Source organism: Ambystoma mexicanum, chromosome 1q (genome assembly GCF_040938575.1).
Source record: "Ambystoma mexicanum isolate Mex_15411 chromosome 1q, UKY_AmexF1_1, whole genome shotgun sequence".
NCBI classification, from domain to species: domain Eukaryota; kingdom Metazoa; phylum Chordata; class Amphibia; order Caudata; family Ambystomatidae; genus Ambystoma; species Ambystoma mexicanum.
Window position 1 is genome coordinate 300,279,148 of NC_090922.1, and position 25,522 is coordinate 300,304,669.

The 25,522-nt window shown below is 45.1% G+C and overlaps 1 long non-coding RNA gene across 1 annotated transcript in view; it reads left to right on the forward strand.

Annotated features, from left to right (window-relative positions):
- LOC138521254 (uncharacterized) overlaps nt 1–17,792 on the forward strand; it is a 292,710-nt gene extending 274,918 nt beyond the window's left edge. The window contains exon 3 of the long non-coding RNA XR_011282989.1: nt 17,702–17,792. This is a non-coding gene — a long non-coding RNA (uncharacterized lncRNA). The remainder of the gene's footprint in view (nt 1–17,701) is intronic.
- The last annotated feature ends 7,730 nt before the right edge of the window (nt 17,793–25,522 follow it).

A 25,522-nucleotide genomic window follows, 5' to 3' on the forward strand; every position in this document is an offset into this window, starting at 1 on the left:
GGCGACTCATATGCCTGATTGCTGTACCCTATTGCTGCCTTGAGCTCTCCTAATGGGTACAGTCTGTCATCTTTCGTAATATCGCTGTTTCCTTCAAGCGCGGCTGGTGGAGCAGAAGGCTCCTCACCCCCCCTCTTTCACTGGTTAAGCATCCAGTCTTCAGGAGGCGGGTCCTCCCTTTCCTCCTGGTACATTTTCCAGCGCTCTACACTCGCTAACCTTTTGTCTAACTTTTTTCCTGTATAAGCTGCATGCAAATATGTTTTCATATGTTGCAAAACTGCTTTTGATAGTGATCCCCTTTGTGGCCATGGCATGAACATTTTATCTGCCGTGCCTTTAACCCACTCCGCACTGTACTGTTTAAGCTTGGGTGTGTGTTTGGCAACTGCTTGCAAAGATGTATAAGTGGAGTAACATCCTCCATTTTGACTCGTCACACTGTTATGATTTTCACCTTTTAGATACGTTTCAGAAAAATAACACACTATGAGCATACACCAACCGTCGCAGCTCAACGCCTTTTACGTCACATTTTATTTCAATCTACTCATTCACTAAACATCACCATTTCAACTATACAAAAAATAAACAATTTTCAAATCTCTGTGCTTTCTTATCACGTCTCTTAAATTCTTATTGTTTCTTCACCACATATATATTATTTAACACATGAAACAAACAGACATACTTGACCGGCCTACATATATCCTCATGACTATTTCTTCATTCACGCTCTTTGTGACTATCCTTGCCCCTAAAAATACCCCGATTGGAGTGTGAGTCATTCCCTTTGGACAATCTTTAAATGTGTCCGTGGCCTACGTCATCCACTATTGGGACTCTGGATACGACTCCTTCTGAATAAGTGCTGTGACGCAGGATTCTGGGCTTAATCTAACTGTGGCGCTCCTCGTCTCACAGTCCTCAATTCCTTGGCGATCCTCGTCTCAAGTCAATTTCTTAATAACTCAACGCTCATCGTCTCGAGTTAATTACCTACTTAGACTCGACGCTCATCGTCTTGAGTTAATTACCCCAACCAACCCTCCGTTACTTATTTCCCCTTATCACTTTCTCGACTCTGCACCCATTCATGTTTTGCCACCTCACTCAGTCTACTCACCATTCGCGTTCTTGACTTCCGACCCTCGGGATAGTCACCTCCTCAACCAGCTGCTTCAGCCTTCAGTCTGCTCAGCTTCTTGTAGAAATCGGGAGGGGATTCTGTCTGAAACCAAGGGACTCGTCCCACTGTTTTGCTTTAAATTAACTACCACTATCTACAAGGAGCCTCACGTTCATTCAGCTAAATGGTGGAGGACATCTGATATTGCTGGTACCCCAAAGTTTACTAGATCAACGGTTCTTTAACCATCCTCTCTCTGCTAACATGTAAACTGGGGGTTCTCGACCCAGCCTTTTAAGATGAGGTAACAATCCTTTGAGATGGTTGGGGATGCAGACGATACTCCAACATCAATAATAAAACTAACCCAGGAAATTGCCAAACCAAAGCTGTTTTATTTTCAATTGTCTAAAACAGGGAGTTACAACGGACATCAACGACTAACGCTCAATTTCGCTCACAGTTTTCATAAAAAACATACATTTTATAGCAAAAACTCATCATCAATGACATCAACCTGCATGGCAAAACTACAAAAACTTATTGGAGAAAGTGATTGGGTCTAAGGGAACATCTAGGTATACGTTCCATAGTTGTCTGAGAAAGTGATAGGGTATCTAACGTCAGGTGGGGCAACTAAGCCCTCCCCTCAAACAGGTCCCTCTGAACGTCATCAAATACACAACGTCCCATTGGTTACACAAACTATAGGGCTCTTAGGTACCTTTGGTTAGCACCTTTACATTCGTCAGTACTTTTCCACCTACGCCAGCAGCACGCAGGCTGGTCTCCAGGTGCTGGTCGGTTGGTCTTGACCATAGCTTCCCACCAATTAGCATATCATCTATCATCACCTCTGTGGTCTGCACGTCAATTAAGGCTTTGAACTTGGCTTTGGAAATGTTTCTTGCACTGGAGAAAATGAGGGAGTAAGGGCATGCACTGTCACCTTGAGTAAATGTAGTTCATCATGATTGTCCATTTTCACCCATACCCGTGACTGAAGACCATGATTTTGCGCTCTGGTGTATTTAAAATACTATTTTTTAATGAACCTCTGACGTCTTCTGAACAGATATGATATGATATTTTATTTTTATTGCACTCATTCACAAGTGTTTCAGAGCACGACCAAGCAAAGGGAGGGGAACAAGGGAGAACAAAAACAACAATCTTACTAGGACCCGTGGCATTAAGAATGTGCAAGTGCATGGAAAAGGGGGAAGTGCATGGGGGGGGAGTGGAGAGTGTGGAACAGAGGAGAGGACAGAATAAATAATAAGTGCAATAAAAAAATCAAGACAGTGAAAAGTGCTAGTGCAGCCAGCAAGTGGCAAGTGCAGGATTAGTCAGATAGGGTATATCTGATAAGTGCAGAAGGAAAAATGGGGGACTGTATGGGTACAGATACAGATCCCAGTACAAAGGGTGTCCCAAAGGAGTGCAGGAGGGAGGCAGGTACCTGGGCCCAAAGGACAGAGGGTGGCCAGGTGCACTGTGCAGAGAGAGAGAAAACACATCAGCAGGGGAGAAGAGGGGCAAAGGCAAAAGTGAAGAGGAAGGTCTTGAGGTGCTTCCGGAACCAGAGATGGTTCTCCTCAAGTTTCAAGGTTGCCGGGAGGCTGTTCCAAAGGGAGGCCCCAACCGAAGACAGATCTGCCCCCAGCTCGTTTCTTTGAAAAACGACTGAACCTGAGGGAGTTAGAAGTAGAGGAGCGAAGGGCTCGAGAGGGGAGGAAATTACAGAGGGATAGTTGAAGGTATTTTGGACCCAGGCCCCAGAAAGCCCTGCGGACAATTCAGAGGGTTTTAAATGTAATCCTTGCATCCACTGGGAGCCAATGAAGGGATTTCAGAGCTGGAGAGATACGATCCCAGGGCTTGAGGCCAAGGACAAGTCTTGCATTCCTGTTCTGGATTCGTTGTAAAGGGCGGAAAGTGGAGGCAGGTAGATTTAGAAAGAGGCTATTACAGTAGTCCAACCTAGAGAGAATGCTTGGTGGGGTGACAACCCCTTGTTAGATGTGGGCGCTGGCTGGATTTGATAGTCCAATTTTGCAAGGTTTTGCTGATTGTGAAGGTCTAGTAAAAGTCCAGTCATTGGATCAGAAGCATGGTGATTTATTGGTGTTTAAGTACAACATAGCCAATTGGCATTGGGTGCCAAAAGTGATGAAACAAAAAGCCGATGCGTGTTTCAACCGAAGTCTTTATCAAGGCACAGGTGAAGTGGCAGCAGGCTCATGGTAGAGCTGGTGGCTGGTCGGCCTAGGTTGGGGTGCCAGGTGGAGGCTTATAGGTCTTGTCTGTGGCTGGGATCGGCGCTGAGTTCCAGATGCGATCAATCCAGAAATGAGTGTGACTGCAAACAGCAACAGGAGGTGCGCAGGGGACCGGCTGTCCCGATACTAAAACTCCTCACCCCCTTGAAACCCAACCTAGAGAGAACCAGAGCTTGTGAGAAAGTGAGCTTCTGAGGGAAGGAAAGGAAAGGCAGAGTACCTCTAAGTAGGTACAGTAAGAAGAACAAGTTACTTCTCTCCTTGTAACGTTCTTTCGACGGGATGTTCCTCCGACGTATTCCTTATCTTTGATAATACGTTTCCAGCTTGCTGGCCTTGGAATTTTTTTCTGTAGAGGGTGCTGCGCGTCGACGTCCACCGAGTCGATGTCCCTCGACGGCCACCGTATCGGCGCCAACGTCACCATGCCCATAAATAGCCACGCGCTGCGTCCGTTGCTCAGTTCCGTTTTGTAGCAAAGGAAAAGTCATGCATGAATTGGTTATTGACCTTGAAGGAGCGTAAACTGCAACCACAAGGGAAGTATCACTGCGGCGATGGATGGGAGGGGCGATAAGGAATACGTCGGAGGAACATCCCGTCGAAAGAACGTTACAAGGTAAGAAGTAACTTGTTCTTCGAAGGGATTGTGTCCTCTGACGTATTCCTTATCTTTGATAGACTCCCATAGCAGTGGCATGTAATTGGAGGTGGGAGTGAGAATGTTATGTATCCCTTTAGGGATGGACCAAATGTAATACGGCCTTGCCAAACCTGGTCTCTTGACTAGTGGAGGAATCCAGATTGTAAAATGTTGTGAATCTATGTGCGGATGACCATGTGGCAGCCGCACATATGTCTCGGACCGGTACCCCTCTTTGGAGAGCCGAAGAGGCTGCAATACCCCTGGTTGAATGAGCCCTGAGATTTTGGGGTGGCACTTTCCCTGCCAGTTTGTAACATTCCAGAATGGCCAAAATAATCCACCTGGAGATGGTTTGTTTTGTTATGGGTAGTCCCAACTTGTGACCTGAGTATCCTACAAACAGTTGGTCTGCTTGCCTGATCCTAGCCATTCTGCTGATGTAAAAGCTGAGAGCTCGCCTTGGGTCCACCTATGTAGCCTTTCTTCCTCTTTCCCCGGATGGGGAGGAGGGTAGAACGAAGGTAAGGTAATTTTCTGAGTAATATGAAATTCAGAAACCACCTTTGGGAGGAAATTAGGCTTCAACTGTAGGACAACTTTGTCCTTGTGGAAAATTGTATGTGGGGGTTTACAGGAGAGAGCTTGTAGCTCGCTCACCCTTTTAGCAGATGTTAGTGCTACCAATAGGACAGTTTTAAGCGTGAGAAATCTCAGCGAACAAGAGTGAAGTGGTTCGAATGGAGTGCCCATTAGGAAGTTTAAGACTAAATTTAAGTCCCATAAGGGAACCTGGAATGGTTTTGGAGGATAAACATTAGTTAATCCCTTGAGAAATTGTATCACTAGAGGAAGTTTGAAATACGATGGTTCCTCCGCAGTGCGCTTGAAGATAGAAAGCGCTGCGAGATAGCCTTTTACAGTGCCAACTTGAAGGCCTGAGTTTGCCAAGTAGAGTAGAAACGATAACACTGTTGGTGTACCACATGAAAAAGGGTCGATATTTTCTTCCCTACACCAGCTGCAAAATTTGTTCCAACGGCAGCGGTATAAAGACTTTGTTGCTGGCCTTCTGGCCGAAAGCAACACCTCCATGACATCATCAGGGAGATCCCAATCCTTGTACCTCACCCTTTCAGAAGCCAAGCGTGAAGGTTGAGGGTTCTGGTGTCTGGATGGAGTACCTGACCTCCCTTCTGCGAGAGAAGATTCTCTTTGAGTGGAAGACGGATTGGAGGACAGATGGACATATCTAGAAGGTCCGGGTACCAGGTTCTCCTGGCCCAATCCGTGGCAATTAGGATCATGGTTTTCCGGAATCTTCTCAACCTCCTGATCATTTGAGGAATAACAGGGATTGGTGGGAACGCGTAAAGGAGTGGAAACTCCCAGTCCACTACAAACGCGTCTCCTAGAGCTCCTCTCGGGGGAAATTCCCTTGAACAGAACAGATCGCACTTCTTGTTGGTGCTTGTGGCGAACAGATCCACCTGAGGGGTTCCCCAAAGGGCGAAGATCTCTTGAAGGACTTCCTGAGCTAGCTTCCACTCGTGGGAGAATGTGCTCTGCCTGCTTAGAGCGTCCACTGTCAAGTTCTTCTCTCCGGCTAGGTGGACTGCCGATAGAGAGATTCCTTCTTGGATTGCCCAAAACCAGAGCTGCATCGCCTCTCTGCACAGTGGCAGTGATCCTAAGCCTCCTCTTTTGTTGAGGTAGTGCATGGCCACCATGCTGTCCGTCATTATCAGGACATTTCTCCCCTGTACTGATGGCAGGAAAGCTTTCAGCGCTAGTCTGATCGCTCTCAGCTCCAATAAGTTGATGTGTAGTCTGAACTCCGATGGAGACCAACGACCGCTTATGGTCAAGTCGTTGGCATGGGCTCCCCACCCTGTGAGTGAGGCGTCTGTGACTACTGTTATCTCCGGCCATGGTTGCCAAAACAGTTCTTTCAAGATGTTCTCTGGATAGGCCCACCATTGAAGGTCGCTGGCTACCTTGTCCGGAATCGGGAGGAGATCTGTCATTCTCCCTGAGAATTGCGACCACTGACTTCTCAGTGCCCACTGAAGAGATCGCTTCTCAGGCGAGCCTCTGGCACAAGGAAGATGCAGGCTGCCATGTGGCCTAGCAACCTCAAAAAGTCGAAGGCTGGGAGACGTTGGCCATTTTGAAACTTGGCGACCATCTGTAGAATATCTTGAGCCCTCACCTCTGGTGGCGAGGCTTTTCCCAGGGAAGTGTCCAGGACCGCTCCAATGAACTGGAGTCTCTGTGATGGTATCATCTGTGACTTCTTTAAATTGAGGGAGAAGCCCAGCTTGTGAAGGAAGTGGCAGACATAATCTAGCTGGGCCTGGGCCTGTTTCGAAGATACAGTCCTGATCAGCCAATCGTCCAGGTAGGAGTAGACGTGGATCCATTCCCTCCTTAGACTCGCCACCACTACCGACATCAGCTTGGTGAAGACCCTCGGGGCGGAGGTCAGCCCAAATGGCAGAACTCGAAATTGATAATGAGAGTCACCAATTGCGAACCTCAGGTATTTCCTGTGTTTGAGATGGATTGGCACATGGAAATAAGCATCCTGAAGGTCCAGAGATACTAGCCAGGCCTGGAGCTGGAGGGCCTGAATGATCTGAAAGAGAGTTACCATCTTGAGCTTGTCCTTCCTGAGGAACTTGTTCAATTCTCGTAAGTCCAGGATGGGTCTCAGTCCTCCGTCCTTCTTTGGTATGAGAAAGTAGGGGGGAGTACCAGCCCTTGTTCCTGTCCTCTACAGGTACCGGTTCTATGGCACCTTTCTCTAGCAGGTCTATAATTTCCTGCAAGAGGAGCGGATCTGGAACCTTTAGAGAGCTGTTCCCCGGTGGATGACTCTGAGGGATGTGTAGAAAGGGTAGGCAGTAACCCTGGGCAACTGTCCCCAATGCCCAAGCATCTGACGTTATAGCCTGCCATTCCGTCAGATGGTGAGTTAACTTGCCCCCTACAGGTGTATTGTGTGGAAAGGCCTCAGAGTGGTTTGGGGGCGGCTGATGCAGATGCCGCAGGTAAAGAGCCACCTGCTGCTGCTGCGACCTTAGTACCTTTGACCCGTCCACCTCGGGTGGATCTCCTTTGGCCTCTTTGAGCCGGCTGTCCTCTGCATTTCCCGAATGCGGAATAATAGCGAAAGGACTTTCCTCTCCCAGAGGTTCCTGAGGGGCGAAAAGGAGTTTGGCGGATAGCAGCTCCTAATGATTTTGCTGCTGCTTTAGAAGTCTGCAACTTTTCCAGACTGTCATCAGCCTTTTTTTTCCGAATAGTGCCGTCAAAGGGCATATTCAAAAGTCTGGCCTGTACATCTGGAGCAAAGCCAGACTTTCGCAACCACGCATGCCTGCGGATTGTTGTACTTGCCGCCATGGCCCTGCTGATACTGTCAGTGGAATCGATGCCAGTTTGAAGTGATTCGCACATGGCATCTTTGCCATCTTTAATAATGTTAAGGAAGGCTTCCTTTTCCTCTCCTTCGGGTATGTAGTCAGCCACTGATGAAGCACACTCCCACAGTGTGTGACTGAACCTGGCGAGCGTACAGGTGGCATTGATGGACTTCAACGCCATACTACAAGCAGAGAAGACTTTCTTCGCCATAGAATCGTACCTCTTGTCATCTCTATCCTGTGGGACAGTAGGGTAAGCGGTCCTACTGCTAGATGAAGTTTCCGCTTGAACCACGAGGCTCTCTGGAGTCGGGTGTTTTGATAAGTAGTCAGGGTCAGCAGCTGCTACCCTATACTTGGCTTCTTGAGGAGAGGATGCACAAGGGAGTGCTTCAGAGGGGAAGGGAAAGATCCAGAGGCAAAAGAAAGGTTACAGAAATCGGCAAGGGCCGGAGCGAGGGTATTTATGTGGTACTTAAAGGTTTTAGAGGAACAGAGATGGACCTGTTTTGATGAGGACTTGATGAGGACTTGTATAGCAACCTCATCAGGGAGAAAAGAGGAAAAGAGGAGAAAGAGGAAGGGGGGTGGCTGAGGGAGGGTCGGCAAGCCGGAAGGAAAAGGGAGAGGATGGGCGGAGGAGAGGGTGGACAAGATATCCTGGGTTTTGGAATTAAAGTGAGAGGCAAGAGCATTGCAAAGGGCCTGAGAGGCGAGAGGAGGGGTGGAGACTGCAGCAGGGTTGGCCAGCTCCTTGCAGATTTTAAAGAGTTCGGCCGAGTGGTTGGATGCCGCAGAGACGGGGGCTTTCATGTGGCCTCTCTTCTTGGAGCAAACAGTGAGACGGTATTGTCTTCGGAGCAGGCGGCAGGCCAGTTCGTCAGAGGATGAGCAGGAAGTCCTCCATTTCCTCTCGCCCGCCCTACACTTACGTTTAAGTGCAGCTAGGTCAGAGTCATACCAGGAATTGCACTTGGCTTTGGACTTCAAACGGATCCTCATGACACAGCAAGATCATCAGGAGTAGCATAAATAGAGGAGTAGAACAGGGACAGGGCTGTGTCAGGGTGTGAGTCAGCCTAAGGGGGAGGATGGGGGTAGAAGGTGGCAGCAAAAGCCTCAACTGACACACGCTTCATGGGCCGAATGAGAGGAGTGGTGAGGGGAGAGGAGAGGGGGAGGCCAGAGGAGATAAGGACATCAAGTGTGTGACAAGCAGAGTGAGTCGGGCTGTAGGGGAGGATAGAGAGGGAGAGTGAATCGCAGAGGTCACGAGAGATCGCAGATGAGGAACAGGCAGAATCAAGATGGATGTTAAGGTCACCAAGAAGGAGGAGTTGAGTGGTTGAGGCCAGGCGGGAGGAGGAGAGGTCCGCCCACTCAGAGAGAAAAGAGGTAATTTGACCAGGGGGCCGGTAGAGAATAGCAACAGTGAGTGAGTGGCTGGGAGAGAGAGAGAGAGCCTGCAGACAAGGCATTTGAAAGAAGAGTAATTATGAGTGGGGATGATAGAGGCAGGAATCCACTCAGGAAAGATCAGGGCTACAACCCCTCCAGGCCGGTTGGATCAAGGGGCGGAGAGAATCTTGTAGCCATCAGGGAGGAGCGTGTCAAAACTCGTGACAGGGCTGGCCGTGAACCAAGTCTCGGTAAGACCTAGGACATCAAGGTCAAGTTCTTCTAGGAGGTGGCAGATGTCAGAAGAGTGTTTGACAGCCGAGCCAGAGTTGAGAGTGGCAAGATTAAAAGGTTGCCAGCCTTAAAAACCTTCTGCTGCGGGGTACAAATCAGGGGTATGCCCTGCAGAGGTGTGGAGGGAGCTTGCTATGAGGCAGAGGGGGAAGGAAAGGAGGGCAAGGTAGCCAAGGAAGGAGAGTAGGGGACAGCAGGAGATGAGAGGAAGTTGATGAGGCGAGGGAACCGTCTATCAAAGAGGAGGAGATTAGCCTAAGGGCCTTGCACCATGACAGTGCCATTCAGGTAGGCATTAATGATGACTCTGGAGGAGTCAAAGAAATCCATGCGGACATCTCAGCTGGTGCCACCATTAATGGGAGTGTAGGAGACAGTACAGAGCGCAGAGATCATATGAGGGATCCATAGATCAGGTGAAGGAACCAAGAAGAGAATATCAGTGAGGGTTTGTCTGGCAGAGGCGGTGGAATAGGTATCAGCGATGGGGAGACTTGTATTGGAAGCCAAGATATCCTTTTTGAATTCCTTGCCAGATTTAATGAGAAGGGAAGGATAGTTAATAGAGAAGCAGTTAGAGTAGACAGGAGAAACAGATAACGCCATGACCAAGTATAGAGAGGATGGAAGTAGGAGAAATATGTTTATGTTTATGTTTATTGTGTTTATATAGCGCTTTACATTATAACAACAAGGATACAATAAAAAAACAGTAAAAGCAATTACAAAATATGAATCAAACCAGTAATACAGCAAGTAGAACAATTTGCCAATGAAGATAAACGAGGGAAGAGGGGGTGGAGAGGGGAAGGAAGTGGGAAACAGGAAGTGGAATAAGCTGAGGGCGAGAGAGGAGGAGAGGGGACTTAAGAGGAACAGAGCAGGGACAGAGAGGTAAGAAGAGGAGGGTAAAAAAGGGAGGAAGGTGGAAGGAGGGGCTAAGAGTATTAGGGGAGAGTGGAGAAGAAGAGATTTCAAGGAGACACGAAAAGGAGGAATAGGTGGGGATGGAATGGATAGAGAGAGGAAGGGAGTTCCAATGGAGGGGGGCAAGGAGCTGAAAGGAGCGAAAACGAGAGGAGGTGCATGGGGACGGGGGAACAGAGAGAGAAGGAAGAGGTCTGCAGACCGGAGAGAGCGGGAGGGAGTGTAGAGTGAGATGAAAGAGGAGAGATATGCAAGATATAATATGCAAGAAAAGGTGATGAAAAGTCACTGGGCTAGCAAGTTATAATTGAGGGCCAAAAGTAATGTGACAAAAAAACCCAAATTCAATTACAAAACACACCCAGATTTGACTTTCAAAAACAACCCAAATTTCAATGACAAACACACCCAGATTTGACTTACAAAGGCAATGCTAAGGCAACATGGTTGATAGAAATGAGGTATGAGTGAGAGGCAGGTGCTGAGCCGTGGGCCTTTGGGAGCATACAGGGAGACCAGTTGGAGCAAGCAGAGGGAGGAGTAAAGGTCAATGAAGGGAAAAGGAAAGGGGGAGGGGCGGACGTAGGGAAACTAACTCATGGAGAGAGAAGTAAAAAAGTCTTGGTAGTCCAAAATCATGGTTTCTTCTTTCACACGTTTGTAGCTACTGTCTGATCATTCCAGCCCAGAGCGGCCTTGACTTCTTGGGGCTGGTCCAGCCTCGCCCTTCTTTGATTCACTCGTGTAATTCAATTGCTTTTCAACTGCGACACACTGGAAAAGCCTTTCTTTTTCTGGTCCAACTCTGCTAAAATGCATAGTGGAATCGTCCATAGTTCATCTGTTCCTATACAGATACGTTTGGTGCTTGCCGCAATCTATTCACTATATAGCCAGTCTTAAGAATACTTTGTCTGCTTGCATTACTTTGCATCTGTACACATGTAAAATTACTTAATGTCTTCATTTTTCTGTAGCATGAGCATCTTCATCTCGAGCCCGAAATGTTGCTCATCTGTGACACTTCTTCCTTAGTGCCTATAGAATATCTATGTTCTCTCGACCCTGCATCTCCTATAGGTGCGTCGGCTCTGCTTTATGTGACGTCACCAATCTGCTCTTTTGCTCAGTTTTTATGCTTCTTCCAGGATTTCATTCAAATGGCCATCATATTGTCATGTGTGTTTGTAAGGTTTCTTCAATGGGAATCTTAGTTCCAATATTCTCGTAGATACTGGCACTTTAACTGGTACTGCTCTTGTTTTGCATTCTGGTTCCAAGAATATAGGCAGCATGGGAGCATTTCCTGGGATGGGGGTACTTGGCTGCTCCTCTACACTATGCATTCTGAATATTTTCAGTGACATTAACAGCTTAGAGGATCTTTCTTCCTCAGACATAGACCAAGTAGAATTCATCAGTGACATTAGCCTCAGCGATAGTGCTTAATACCATATGGCAAGCTAGACGCCCACTTTTTGATCTTGGATTCACTCTCTCCTACGAATCCATTGAATTAAAAGCTCCGGAGGTCAAAGGGATTCGTAATTTGAAACCCTCTTCAGAGAGTGTAGTCGACTTTAAGAATTTCAAAATAACTTGTACGCAAAAACCCTGATATGAAAGATCGCAAGCTCAGATCTTGTCTGCCCCTTATCAAGATCAAATGTGACTTCAAAGTGAGCCCTAGCAATTTGAGTCGGAATCCTTTCAATGCTTTAAATTAATTAGTTGGAACACGAGAGGTCATAGCCATTTGCTCAACTCAAATATTCATTCTTTACAAGATTACGACATAATTGCACTTCAGGAAACTTGGTTGGTTAAAACTCCTGTATGGAACAACTAGTCCATCCTTGTTATACCTGCTATCAAACAAGACAAGGGCAGACGAATGGCTGGGCTTCTTATAGCTGCTAAACTCAAACTAGAGGGTTGGGCTGAACCGAACAAATATATGCAATTGGTAAAAATGTTAATCGACTATAAAGAAGTTGCCTTGCTAAATATATTTTGGAACCATCGTTCTATAGTGACAGACAGCTTTTTCAATGATGTTGAGTCATTACTGGATTTAATTGCTTTAGACACATCAGTAACGGCAACCTTTATAGTCAGTGATCTAAACCTGCATTGCTTGACCCGAGACCCCAACAATCTTACTGTTTAATCTCGCCATTGGATGTCCTTAATGTCGAATAGACAGTTTTTGATGTTAAACGGAGCAATTAAGGGCAATATACCCCCAAACCTGATGTGGCGTAGGCAGAACCAACATGCCACAATAGACTACATTTATAGTGACCGGTCAATGTTTGCTAAAATAGACAATTTTATTGTCGAGAAGCAAGATCTTAGTGATCATGATCAGTTAACCTTGACATGGCATGGGGAGATTTCCTCTCCCCCCTGCAAGGTTTTTGAATCTAATACCAACTTAGTAGTTTTGGGTGGGCGTAATCGTCTCTACTGGTCTCCCAACCAACTAAACAACCTTTATGACAGCTTGTGTTTCAAATCACTTAGATCTTCACTTTTAGAGCATGAAAACAGAGTTTATGTAGCTGCATTACAACTGTTTCAGCAGCACTTGCCAAAAGGTGGAAACCAATCTTTAGTCACAAGCATTCATTCGACCCAGTTGTTCGACAGGAACAACTATCTATCTGTTAGATTATTAAAAACCCTCCCAGTATGTGAACACATTACCAGAACTAGATCCCTTAAAACAAAATATAGGAATTGGATGAGACTAAGGAAGGGGAATAGGACAAAATGACGGAGGGCAAAAAGTCTGAAGCCCAAATGTCCGACCCCTATTTCTTCGGATATATATGTTGGGGGGGAGGGAGTTAATAAAAATGTATAGGGGTAAGGTGGGGGTCTCCCCCCACATATATATGCGAACAAATAGGGTGGGGGTAAACATACTTTTGGGACTCAGACTTTTCCATTCGGTAATTTCACGCAGACCCAAGGAAGGCCCATATGTACCAACAGGATGGCAAACAGATGCTTTCGAACCATTGCATCCAAAAAAATCAGGTGATATTGGGCTCCTGCTTAATTATGCAATTCATAACTCACAAGCATTGTTGCAAATAAACACTGTCACAGAACAAGCCTGGGTAGAACACTTTTTGGAACTTTATGCCTGCTGTAATCAAGATCTTATTCCTCCAAGCAATCTCCAGTCTGACACCAAACTATCATTAGACTTTGGGCCTCATTAGCCGGTAGGCGGTGAGCCATGGCGCTATTAGCGCCATGGCTCATGCCGGTAAAATACCGGCATCGCCTTGGCGGAAAGGGGATTTACCGTCCCATTCCAAGGTTGGAGGGGCGGTAAATCCCCCTTGCACCATTGCTCTTCCCCATTCCCATTTCTGCCCCATAGGGCTCTATGGGAATGGGGAAGGCGCTAATTACGGCACCGCAATTTTGCGGTGCCATAATTAGCTCTGAGGTCCCTTTGCGGGTTGGATTTTAACGCCTGCAAAAAGCAGGCGTTAAATCCCCCAACCCGCAAAGGGACATCATAGTAAGGCGGTAAGGATTTACCGGTACCGGTATTTTACCGGTACCGGTAAATCCTTACCGCCATCCGTGTAATGAGGCCCTATGACGTAGAGGACATCATATTCTATACATCAAGACTAAGCACTTCTAGAGCCCCTGGGTCCAACGGTCTGACCAACATTGCATTAAAAGCCAACCCAAACTTTGGGCAAAAATTCTTCATCACATCTTTCTGGAAATCACAAAATCTGGAACTATTCCTCCATCCTAGCACAATTCCACAATAGTTCCAATTTTTAAAAAAGGTAATCGCCAGTGCCCTCATAAATACCGACCAATTGCTCAGTTGGATGTTCCTTGCAAACTTTTTGCACGGCTCATCCTGAGGGACCTTAATAAATGGATCTTCAAGAAAACCTATATGATCATCATCAGACTAGATTTATTGGTACTGCTATCAATATAACTGTTATGTCTGCTATAAAAACGCAAGTTGCACAAAGCAAACATCCAGTATACATGGCTGCTGTTGATTTTAAAGCAGCTTTTTATTCGATTTCCAGAAACCTTTTATTCTCTAAAATGAAGAACACAGCCTGCCCACCGTCATTATTGCCCCTTCTATAACAACTTCATTCTCAAACATCTATCCAAGTTAGGCTCACACTTGATGGGAAGTTATCGTCTCCTATAAGCACGCACTCATCGAGGCCTAAAGCAGGGTTGCGTGTTAGCATCAACACTTTTCAACTTTTTTATTGCTGACATGAGTACCACTTTTGCTTCCATAAGTTCTGATCCCCCTAGTCTAGGCACAGCTTCCATTGCATGGCTATTTTACGCGGACGATCTTGTCCTGCTGTCCAAGTCCCGCAAGGTTTCCAAAACCTACTGTCTGCTTTGGGGGTATACGCGGGCACAAATCTTCTTCAGATCAATGCAGTAAAAACAAAAATCCTATGCTGGAAACCTGGGCGAAAAAACAAATTGAGTGTATCAAAATGGCTGTTGAATAGCGAGAAGCTTGAGATTGTGGATGACTACAAATACTTAGGCATTAGCATTAACAACCATGCCACAGATTTACCCTATTTACGTGAATTGGAACAAAAAATCAGAACATCCACCTCCCAAGCCTGCATAATCAAAGCTTAATATGCCAAATTGTCATACTCATCCATTGTAATCTTTTACATGCAAAAGGCGTCTGCAACCGTATTATATGGAGCAGAAACCAAACCCTACGAATCTGAGTTCTTTTGGACCAAACTTGAAGGCTTGTACTGCCTTACCAAAAAGTCTTCAAATGTGCATCTTGAGATTCGAATTTGGTCTTCCTTCCTTGTTTTCAATCTACAACTGGAAAGTGTGCTCATTATACAGAAAATGTATCCTGGCTGATAAACCAAACATGCTCTTGGGCAAGTTGTCAGCGTATATGCTTAATTCTGATCATACATTTGCTTGTGAATGGAGGGCTCATTTCACTTCCTTATTAGTTGAAGCTAATATCTCTAAAGAACTACTGGCCACCAACCCTACAAGAACCAAGAATACATTACGGCAATGTGATTGGGTATGTACAATTGAGAAGTGTAAAAAGTATAGAACTTTTCAAGAAGACCCATTCATAGAAAAGAAATTCAGAACAACTGAAACTTATATTCTAAGGTTTCCCATTCCTAGCTTCAGGATCACTTTCTTGTGCTATCGTCTTAATCTTTGTAAGACTAAACTTAACCAAGTAACACGTAGTCAAATGTATAAGAGTGACAACATTTGCAGATTTTGCTGCAAAGAAAACCAATCTGAAACGTTACAGCACTTGCTAACAGAATGTCCTAACTTGATGAATCTGCTGAACTTATACTTTAAACCTCACTTTAAAGAGTACAGAAACCTGACAGCAGTAGAGTTGTGACCAAAACTATTTCACACAAAACTAAAAATGGTCCAAACTGCTATTGTCAAATGTATTCATTCTTTGGATTTGGAATAGCTATTATTTTTCTGCCAAGAGAGAAACATTTCTAATCATGCTTGAAGTCGATTCAACTATGACACACTCTAAAACACTGTATTTTATCATGCTGTCTTTATTTTTTGATATTATACTCAAAGTTGCTTGGATGAATTTGTAGATTATCTATTTACCGTTAGATCACTTAATAGCTTCTCAAATTTTAATTTGCAGTTAAGAATTGTTGAATCGCTCAAGCTTTATTTGACTTAATATTGTGACCTTGTTTCTTTTGTTTTGTATATTGTCTGTTTTGTAATATGTCATGTCATGCTAAATATTGAAAGGTTGATTCATTCAGCCATAACAATACATGTTATTTATTTATTTATTTATTTACCACTGATGGTATTCCTTACAGAATAGGCCAACAGTTTCTTGTCAATTTCTTGTGTTGGCTGAGCCGTGGTCACAAGAACCCATGACCCGGTATAGCAATACATGCCAAAAATAGTATGCATTGTCTTGTCATTGTCTTGTGAAGAGATGGCCCCTGTACTAGAGTTCAGAGCTGAGATGAAGGCAGGGGCCGGTAGTGAGGGTGAAGGTTACCTAGCACACATTAGTACCCGCCAAGGGACAAAAAAGACTTTATCGGCTGCAGCAGTTCCGAACTCTGCGACCCGCAGTGTTCTTTTGTTTTTGTCTTCAGGCCGCCATGGAAAGGGAGAGGGGACTAGGTGTAGTCCTTTTGCCCCGATACATGGTGGCCATGTTTTTTCCCCCCACATATCTTTTCAATGGGCGCCATGTAGTCCGTTGTCCCGTTCCCTGCTGGCCATTTTGTTTGTTTAGCTTTTTCCCTTTACTTATCAATGGCCACCATGGAAAAGGAGAAGGGACTACATGTAGTCCCTTTTCCCGTTCCATGGTGGCCATTTTGTTTATCTTTTTGTTTTTTTACTTTTCAGTGGCACCATGGAAAGGGAGAAAAAACTATGTGTAGTCCCTCCTCCTTGATCCTTGGTGGCCATTATTTTTGCTTTTTTTTCCCGACTTTAGAAACGGTTGCAACACTGTGTCCCAACTCGAGACAAATGAATATTAGTACCCTGGTAGAACGTTCCGGGGTACTAATAGCAATAGAACCTTTGGAGGGTGGGCATTAACGGTTGGGTAATGCCCCTGAGGCTATGTTAAATACCTTGCTTCACTCGGGCTTCTAACTATTGTCCCGGAGGCATTACCCTACCGGATATGCCTCCTTTCCTCCGGGTTTATTGCTTCAATAGAGCGAGTAGTGAGAAGAACAAAGGTGAAGCTTAGAACGTAGCTTTCATGCCCCGACGGCAGACATGGGATTTAATGTCCCGCAGCCCAGGGCGTGAAAACTATTTGCTCCAACAGGAGATGAGCTCAGCGCAAGCCCATCGCCCATTGGAATGGAAAGAAATTACAAAAAAATTGGCCGCAATAAAAATAGAAAAGGGACTAGGTCCCTTTTTGGATGAAGGCTGCCATGGAGAGGCGGTTCCAAAATAGCCACTGTCACCCGAAAGGGACCTAGTCCCTTTTCTATGTTAATGTCGGCAGCCATTTTAATTTGAATTTAAAAAATTTCACTGCGGGCGGTGTATACACATTTGTGCCCAGGAAAGGCGGATTGTGATTGGTCAATCCGCCTTTCCCGGGTGTGAATGCAGCTTCTTCTGTGGTTGAAGCCTGGATTACATACTTTCTGACTGTCTAAAGAGAAGAAGAAAAGATGCTCTAACCACAGTTAGGCACCCAACATAATGCATTTGAAATCTCCGACTGATTACTGCTTTCGATTTTGTGATAAAGGCATTAATGTATGTCACTGGAGGGTGATCCTGTGACATACAAGACCCCTGGGGAGAGGAGAAGAAAGCAGATGTAATGTTGATTCAGTAATGTTAACAGTTCAGTTGAATCCTTGAATGAATGGGGGATCTTCCAGGTCATAATTTGAACAGTGACCAACATGTGTTCCCAAACCACCGAAGTCTGCATTTACACCTGTATGAGGAATCATGCCTTCTCAATTTATCTGCTGCGCTAGACTCCAGGCTCACAGTGTTTCTCTTCTTCTACCCACAGATATACAGTGAATTCGACAAGATATGTTTTATCGTTTCTCCTGTTCTCACTTGTACTTATTGTCACATTTGCTGACAGCTATTTTTGCAGGTAAGTTTCATTGTGATATTTACCCATTAGTATTTTGGGTTTAAATGTAGATTCAGAGAGATTCTCAGAATATAACAATGGAAGTGTGTTCCTGGTATTTTGTTGCTGAATTGAACACGTAAAATGCTCTTGTAAAAGCCAATCGAAGGCACTAGTGATTAGAACAATCCTGCCCACTGAAAAGAGAAACCTTCCAATATTTTAAATGTGTTGTATAGTAACCAGAGGACAGTCCCAGAAAGTACTATCAGAAGTCAAAATCGCTTCAGCCTTACCCAGGAATCAATCCGTAAATTAAGGAAAAAAAAAGCCCCACTCCCCACACACACACACACACACACACACACACAGACCCTGCCCCTTCTCCAATGTCTTTTCATAAAGCCCACAAACCTTTTCATAGTGCTACGTCTACTAATCATTTCCATCTGGGTCATTCCCAGTCTTTGCTTTTTAAAGGAATCCATGAAAAGGAGCTTCTTTAAGACTTGATTAAATTGAAGGCTTCCGACCAATTATCAATGCCCGTAGGAAAGGAATTGAGCCCATTAATTTGTAGTTTATTCCTGTAACGCTTTCCACCTAAAACAGTATATTTAACCATCATCATCATTAGTACAAAGAAAACACTATCAGTTCATGGTGGTGTTCTTTCCCTACCCAAACTATATATTTTTAAATTTTTTATTGTCTAGGAATTTGTCAGTGAACATGAAGTCCCATCAAACAATCCTTGTCGATTGTGTAGATTGCCACTCTAAAACTATACATCTGCTGATAACTTACTCAGATATTGTGCGTCTACTGCTTCTACCATAATACGTCCTATGCCAGGGCACTGATGATCAGACCGCATAGCAACTGCATTAGTTATACTCCCCCCATTATCCACTTCTGGCTGTCTCTACCTGCTACTCCTGAGGAAGAAGCTGTGGTGAAATCTGGCTTGGTTCACATGTACTCGCCATGCTGGGATACTGAATGGATTTACTGGTGCCCGCTGTGTTTCCTGCAGCCATCAAAAAAAGGTGGTCCACTTCCTACTGTTACGCCTCATCTCCTTTGATGATTGGGATGCAAACTGTAATCTGCCTTGGTTGCGTCTTTGGATGCTCTCACCGCTCATTTGAACATTGATGCTGACTACTTGTTGTCTTCCTCATTGTTGATTGGTCTGGCTTCACTGGTATCAGATTTGAGCTCAGACGAGGGGAAAGGTGGTTTGTTGGGGGGGCATGGGTTACATTCTGATGATATGCCTTTAATATGTATGAGACCATGAAACCATTATGCTCAGCTCACACAACTTGCTTGGGGTTAAATAGGGGATGAGTTAAAGAGTACATCTAATTTTGATTCAAATTTTACATTCCCTTGGGTTTTGTATGAGAGAATCCTCGATGAGATTGAATCAGCAACATCCCACCTGCAATGGAAATGGCGGGAGGGGGGCTGTGGGACACTTGCAGGGATTCTGGAGGTAGGGTTGCATTTAATTAAGCCCTCTTGAGTCTCAGGTGCCCGCATCATTGAAAGCAATTAATGTGTTCCGGTCCTCCTTGCTCAACAGTATGAATGACAAACACATGAGACAGCCCATCACTCTGTTTTTGGGATCTAGCTTATCCATGTGAAAGGCGCTCTGTCACAATAAGAGGCATTCACCTTCTCATTGCACATGGTGCAACCTTCTTCATATAGAGCTGTATCGAAGATGTTCAATGCAGTGTTTGGAGCAGCCCAATGGGGCCTTGTTACAATGAGGATCCCTTAGATTAATTAATATATAGACATGTTTAAGTGTCTCCTGAGGGTGCCTTCATTGACCTCCTCATACATCATTCTCAACTTAGTTTGCATGACCATATATGACAGATCTCATGGCCACTAGGCTGTTGAAATCAGTGGCATCTGTGAGACTCAACCCAGTGGTGCAATTGGCGAAAAGTATTCTCCTGGAACTGGTCAAATGTGAGGACAGGCAAGAGTCAGTGGCAGCATTCTGTTAAATTAATTATTGGTGAATTCAATATGTTATCCTGGTGCAGTAATCCGGATTTGTGAAAGGTCAAGGTACCTATTTAAAAAAATCCTTCCTGAGCTAATCCACATACCCAATAGGTGAATCGCAAATTTAAGTGAGCCAAGTATTTTCAAACATCACATTTTCATTATACAAATACATCTGCTACATTGGAATGCTAAAGTTGGATGATTCACCTCTAGCTCAGAGCTGGAGGTGAATCTTCCAACTTTCCGCCAAACTCATAGTTGGCCGATGCGGTAACACAGCAGAATGTGTTAATACAGCCGCATTTAAGATGGATTGGGCCTTTCTTCCTGAGTGGGTTGTATTCTCTCTGGTGTGAGCGTTCAGGGGCGTGCCTTCACAAGTAAATTGGTTGCGCCTTGAAACACTTGTGTATAGGCGCATTATAAATAACCAATCAATCAATCAATTAAACATGTACCTTTTACATAAACCTTGACATAAAAAATCACTTGAACAAAACACCAGCATACCACACTCTTGCATGCACACTGTCACCAATATACAGGCCAGCAATGTCAACTATGCACTACCTCACAAACAGATCAAAGGAGGAAAGTTTCACAGCACATCAAAAAACACACCATGACAATCGCTCGCCTGAGGGAAACCTAAAGTCCTTCCCCAGCTCTCATGCACCCTTCATCATAACACATTATCATGTATCAAAATGACATGTGCAAGTTCGCAGCTTTAACAAATGTATACATCAGGTGACCAGCATCGAACCAAACACTCCAAAACATCCCCATTATCGACACATTGGGCCTCATTACATGTCCGGCGTTAACCCTGCCGGTGCTACCAATGGGTTGCCACCGGACTTGCCGGAAACACGGGGGGATTACAACCCCGGCATTCCGGGAAGTCAGGCGCTGGTAATTGTAAATCCCCATTCCCATTTGAGGACTACGTGGGAATGGGGACCACAGAAGCACCGGCACCATTAATATCGGTGCTGGTGCTTCCCTGAAACTCTGTGTGTGGGAGCCGTTCCGCAGAGTCGTACTAGGCCGGTCCAGTAACAATGGTGCTAATGAGGCCCATTCCATGGAATCACCGCACCCACGTCTCTACTTGCTCACATTCCACACATTGCTCACATTCCACCCAAACACTTCTCCCCCATGTTTACTCCCCTAGTTGCAGCCTGTAGATGGTTTGCTGCCAAATTGCCCGCCCTCCTCAGTTGCTAGCTCCCCATGCTCTTGTATCTGTACTTGACGCACTGTGTTCTTCCCCCGTGACTTGTAAAGTGCTCCATTGCTTCCGGAAGCTAGGTCTGCAATCCTCAAAGCCACCCCCAGCCCTCTCTGACACTCTACCCAAGCCCATCCCAAAACTAAACTGGAAGCACATGCGCCAGAGTAATGGGCAATCCTGAGGCCCATTCCTCCCAGCACGGCCCCACACAAACCTATCATCTCATAACAACAATGGATTTACTAATGTTCAACTTCCAAAGACAAATGACACAATTTTACTGCATATTAAACAACGCACACCTCGCACACACACTGTACCCAATGTGCAATTTCAAAATACATAAGACATAATTGCACGACATATTAGAAAACATACTGGAGTCAAAAACAATAAATTCATGTATTTGTATCCGTGTGCCTTTAAAAAAATATATACATCACGTTAGGACAGCTATTAATGCATACCTAATATAAATGCTGTTGGGCCATTAAGGTACATGCAAATCCCTATACAATCCCTACTAATTCTGCACATACCCACTAGCAAATAAAAAAGAAACAAGATAGAACACATACATTTATTTACATATGTCTTTACAGAAACACCATCTGTCATGGCTCCACAAAAACAACCCTCTTGCTAACCAGAGCAAATGCACAGGCAGCTCTCATTGTTAACCACATTATCCAAGCCAGAGCTACTTTTCCCCAGGAGAGCAGGAGAAACCCCAACAAAAGGCCAGCAGCAGCTGAGACCAGAAAAACACTCAAAACACAACTACCATCTGGAATACTCTGTCAAACAAGACACACTCTAATGTCTGGTAAAAGAAGTCATTCAAAATGTGAAAAACAATTGAGAATTTGCTACACAAGTGAGGCTGTGAAAATCTGAGAATATGATTATATACCACTATAAGGTGATTAACAAGCAATATTTTGTAAATTCATTACAAAACCATCATCAAAACACAGCCATAGCAAAGTCACCAGCTGAGAAAAATCATAACCACAAAACCATTTTCGCAAAGAGATTACACCTGTCCTTAAAAAAGCTATACTACTAAAATCTGCTTTGATATCTATGCCCAACAGGCCGGGACCCACGTTTGGGCATACCCGTCCCACTCGGGGTGACTTACGCAATACCAAAAGGTGATGTCTGGAAGGTTTTTAATAACCACTGGCATAGCTCTGGGCACCCCTACAGTCTACAGACTATCGTTTTTCAGCCTGCCAGGCCATTACAAAAGGGGAAGGACCAAATGCAAATCAGGCTTGGTCCCACCCCAAAAGGGACAGTCCAGCCCGAACTACTAGGTCACATCTCTTCTGCAAGAGACTCCAAGCATCTGCAGACATGTTTCGGCCTCATTGGGCATCATCAGTGAGGAGTAGCTTGGATCCTAGGCACAACAGGCTAGGGACCCACGTCTGGGCATACCTGTCCCACTCTGTGTGACTTACGTAAAACCAAAAGGTGATGGCTCGAAGGCTGAAACATGTTTGGGGTTGCTTGTGTTTCTGTGCAGAGGGGACCTGGCCTAGCAGTTCGGTCTGGGCTGCTCACATTGGTGGCAGTTGCCTGACCGATTTGCATATAGCTGGACCCCTTTTGAAATGGGGCATATGGGATAAGAAACGGAGGTGTGGAAGGTTGCCCACAGCAGAGCCAGTGGTTCTGATATATACACACACACACACTCTCTCTCTCTCTCTGAATATGTGTACTGAGCAGTGGACTGTCTCAGCAGAAATGCCATACAAAATGTTCTCTGCACATGTGTGTGTTCGTGCCTTTCTGCCTGTGCTTCCCTTTTTCAGCAGTGTGCAGCAAGACTGAACACTAATGTGATATTGTGACCTTTTAACCTTGCCATTGTTTGGTGTTTCTCATTCATTATAAAACATGTTGCTTGCTGTAAAATGTCTATAAGGAAGAGTGCCCTGCCTTATTGTGGAGGTGAGAGACTGAAATGCGGCCTGGAGTTGCATATTTTCTGTGCCCTTGTCAAACGGACAAAACACTTATGGAAATGTGTCTCTGACAACAAACAACACGTCCTGGAATTCAGGCAGTTGGAATCTTATACCATTGTAGATCAGAACCTGGTGAATAATGTATCACCAGATCAGAACACTTGCGGGTGACCGACTTTTGCTTTGGATGTTTCAGCTGGCTCTACAGCACAAAGTGTACACGTTATGTTACGGTACTCTTTACACCACATAGCACTGCCGCTTGCATGACATCCAAGCAGTCTGGTTGATCTGAAACTGGGGGAGGGGTAAGGGTAGGGGAAGGAGAGTGAAGATGAAGTATAGCTTTTCTGTTGGGTTGATGCTTGCAGACTAGAAGCATCCTCAGCTCTGCATGCAGGTCTGTTTCTAGATGTTATTTCTCCAGGTCAAAGAGATGTTTTTTCTCCATAGGGGAGCCTTGGGTGTTTGTATTGCTAAGATGTATTGGCCGGGTATGGTATTTTATACATTGGTTTCAGAGCTTTAGTGTTGTTGTTTAAAGTCTGATGTGGGGGACCATTAGAATGCTTTGTGTTGACGGCACAGCTGGTCTGCATATGCAGCGGTTAAGCATGGAAGTTGAGGATGTTAGTGCAGGAAATAGTGAAGGTCAATTATGTAGGTCCCTGCTGGCAGTATAGAATGTTTGGCTTATGTGTCTTTAGGGAATTGCTGGGATGGTGTATTGGCTATTAAGTTGTGTTAAAACATAGATTTTTAAGATTTATCTGAAATTAAGGTGACCCTGAAATGTGTGGATTTCTTTTGAGGGAGTTCAGATTTTTGCCATGATGTAAGCAAAAGCCAGTCCTCTGTTTCTCTTTTGGGCGTATCGTGTGGTTTCTTGCCATTGATATGTAGGCGATTCGGAGTGATTTGAAATTGTTCCTTTTCTTGCCTTTGACGTGAGCTTAGAGCTGTTGGGTCTAAGATATAGGGCCTCATTATAAGTTTGGCGGTATGGTGCCAACGGTGCTGGTATGGCACCGTTGGCACCGTACCGCCAAACTACGACCTTTGCTCGTGGGTGCCTGACAGCCCGCCAGGTCTGACCTGGCGGGCTGTGCGGCTCTCGCGAGCAAAACTCGCGGATGCTCCGGCACTGTTATTAACTGTGCCGGTGCATCCATGCTCTCCATTCCCATTCTTCCCTATGGGGCAGAATGCGGATGGAGAGCCCGGTAATACCGGCACCCGTGAATGGGCAATTACCGGGCTGCAATACTCATAATGGCCCGGTAATTGCCCATTCGCGGATGCCGGTCCCGGAGGCGAGTTTGCCGGAGACCGTGCCTGTATGACAGGCACGGCTACTGCCAAACTCATAATGAGGCCCATAGTCTTGCTGCTGTGTTGTGGATATTTTGATATTTTTTTAGCAAAGTTGATTCTTAATAAAACCAGCAATATTATGCAAAGGTCCCATACCAAAGCAGAATAAGGGCACTATCCACTTGATCGAGAACAGTTTGTTGAACTGTTTCTTTAGCAATGTGTTGATTTGTGGTTATGAGGTAAGTCAGTGGTCCATAAGAATCACAAGGTTCTTGATCACTTTTGAGGTTCCCTGGCAAGTACCCAACCTCCTAATAAGGCCCAATGTGTTTTAGTGGCACGCCTTACACCTAGTGCTTTAAGGCAGTTGTTTATTTTAGTGTTTAGAGTGACAACCTTGCCTTTTGCTAACTAATGTCCTTGTCTTAGTTCAGGCTTAGAATGAAGTCGTACAATTATCTGAAATGGGTGAACGAACTGGATAATTATGTGCTCATACAAATTGAGTTCGGATGGTTGCGGAGGGATGGGTTCTGCCTTCATATTATTTGCTGTTGAGCATGGTGATAACTTATTTTTTTTTAATTTGTACAATTTGGTACAACAGTACAGACAGATCTTAAAGTGAGCGTACCATTGAGCACATTCTTCAAGGAATAAATCCATAACCTTTTCCACAGAAAACAACCTACTAATGCAGTGATCCCCAATGTGTAGCTCGGGAGCAACATGTTACTTGCGGCACCCTAAATTGTTGCTCACCAGCTACTCTGGGCCATGGTGTGGAGGTCTAGAAGGAAGTGCTGAAGGATGAGACCTCAGCAGTATAGCTAGGACAGAGTCCTTTATTGTGGGAGGGTGTTGGACAATGAGCCTGCTGTGGTTCCAGTTGGCTTAGTTTTGCAGCTGCAAGATTTGAGTTTGTTGCCACCATGCACATTCTTTTTCAGTAAATGTCCTTACTTATTATATCCGCATAATTGGTAAAACCCTGTCATCGGCAGATACTTTGCCCAGCTGACTAATGTGTTAATGAGCAAAATAAGAGAACCATGTTGCCATGTTTTTGTCATGGAGAAAACTAGTAGGAGCATAATAGTCAAATAAGTGCCATGCATAACTGTGATGCTGGAAATGCATTGGAGGGACAGCGCCTCCCTGTCCTTGTCCTGTAGTCCT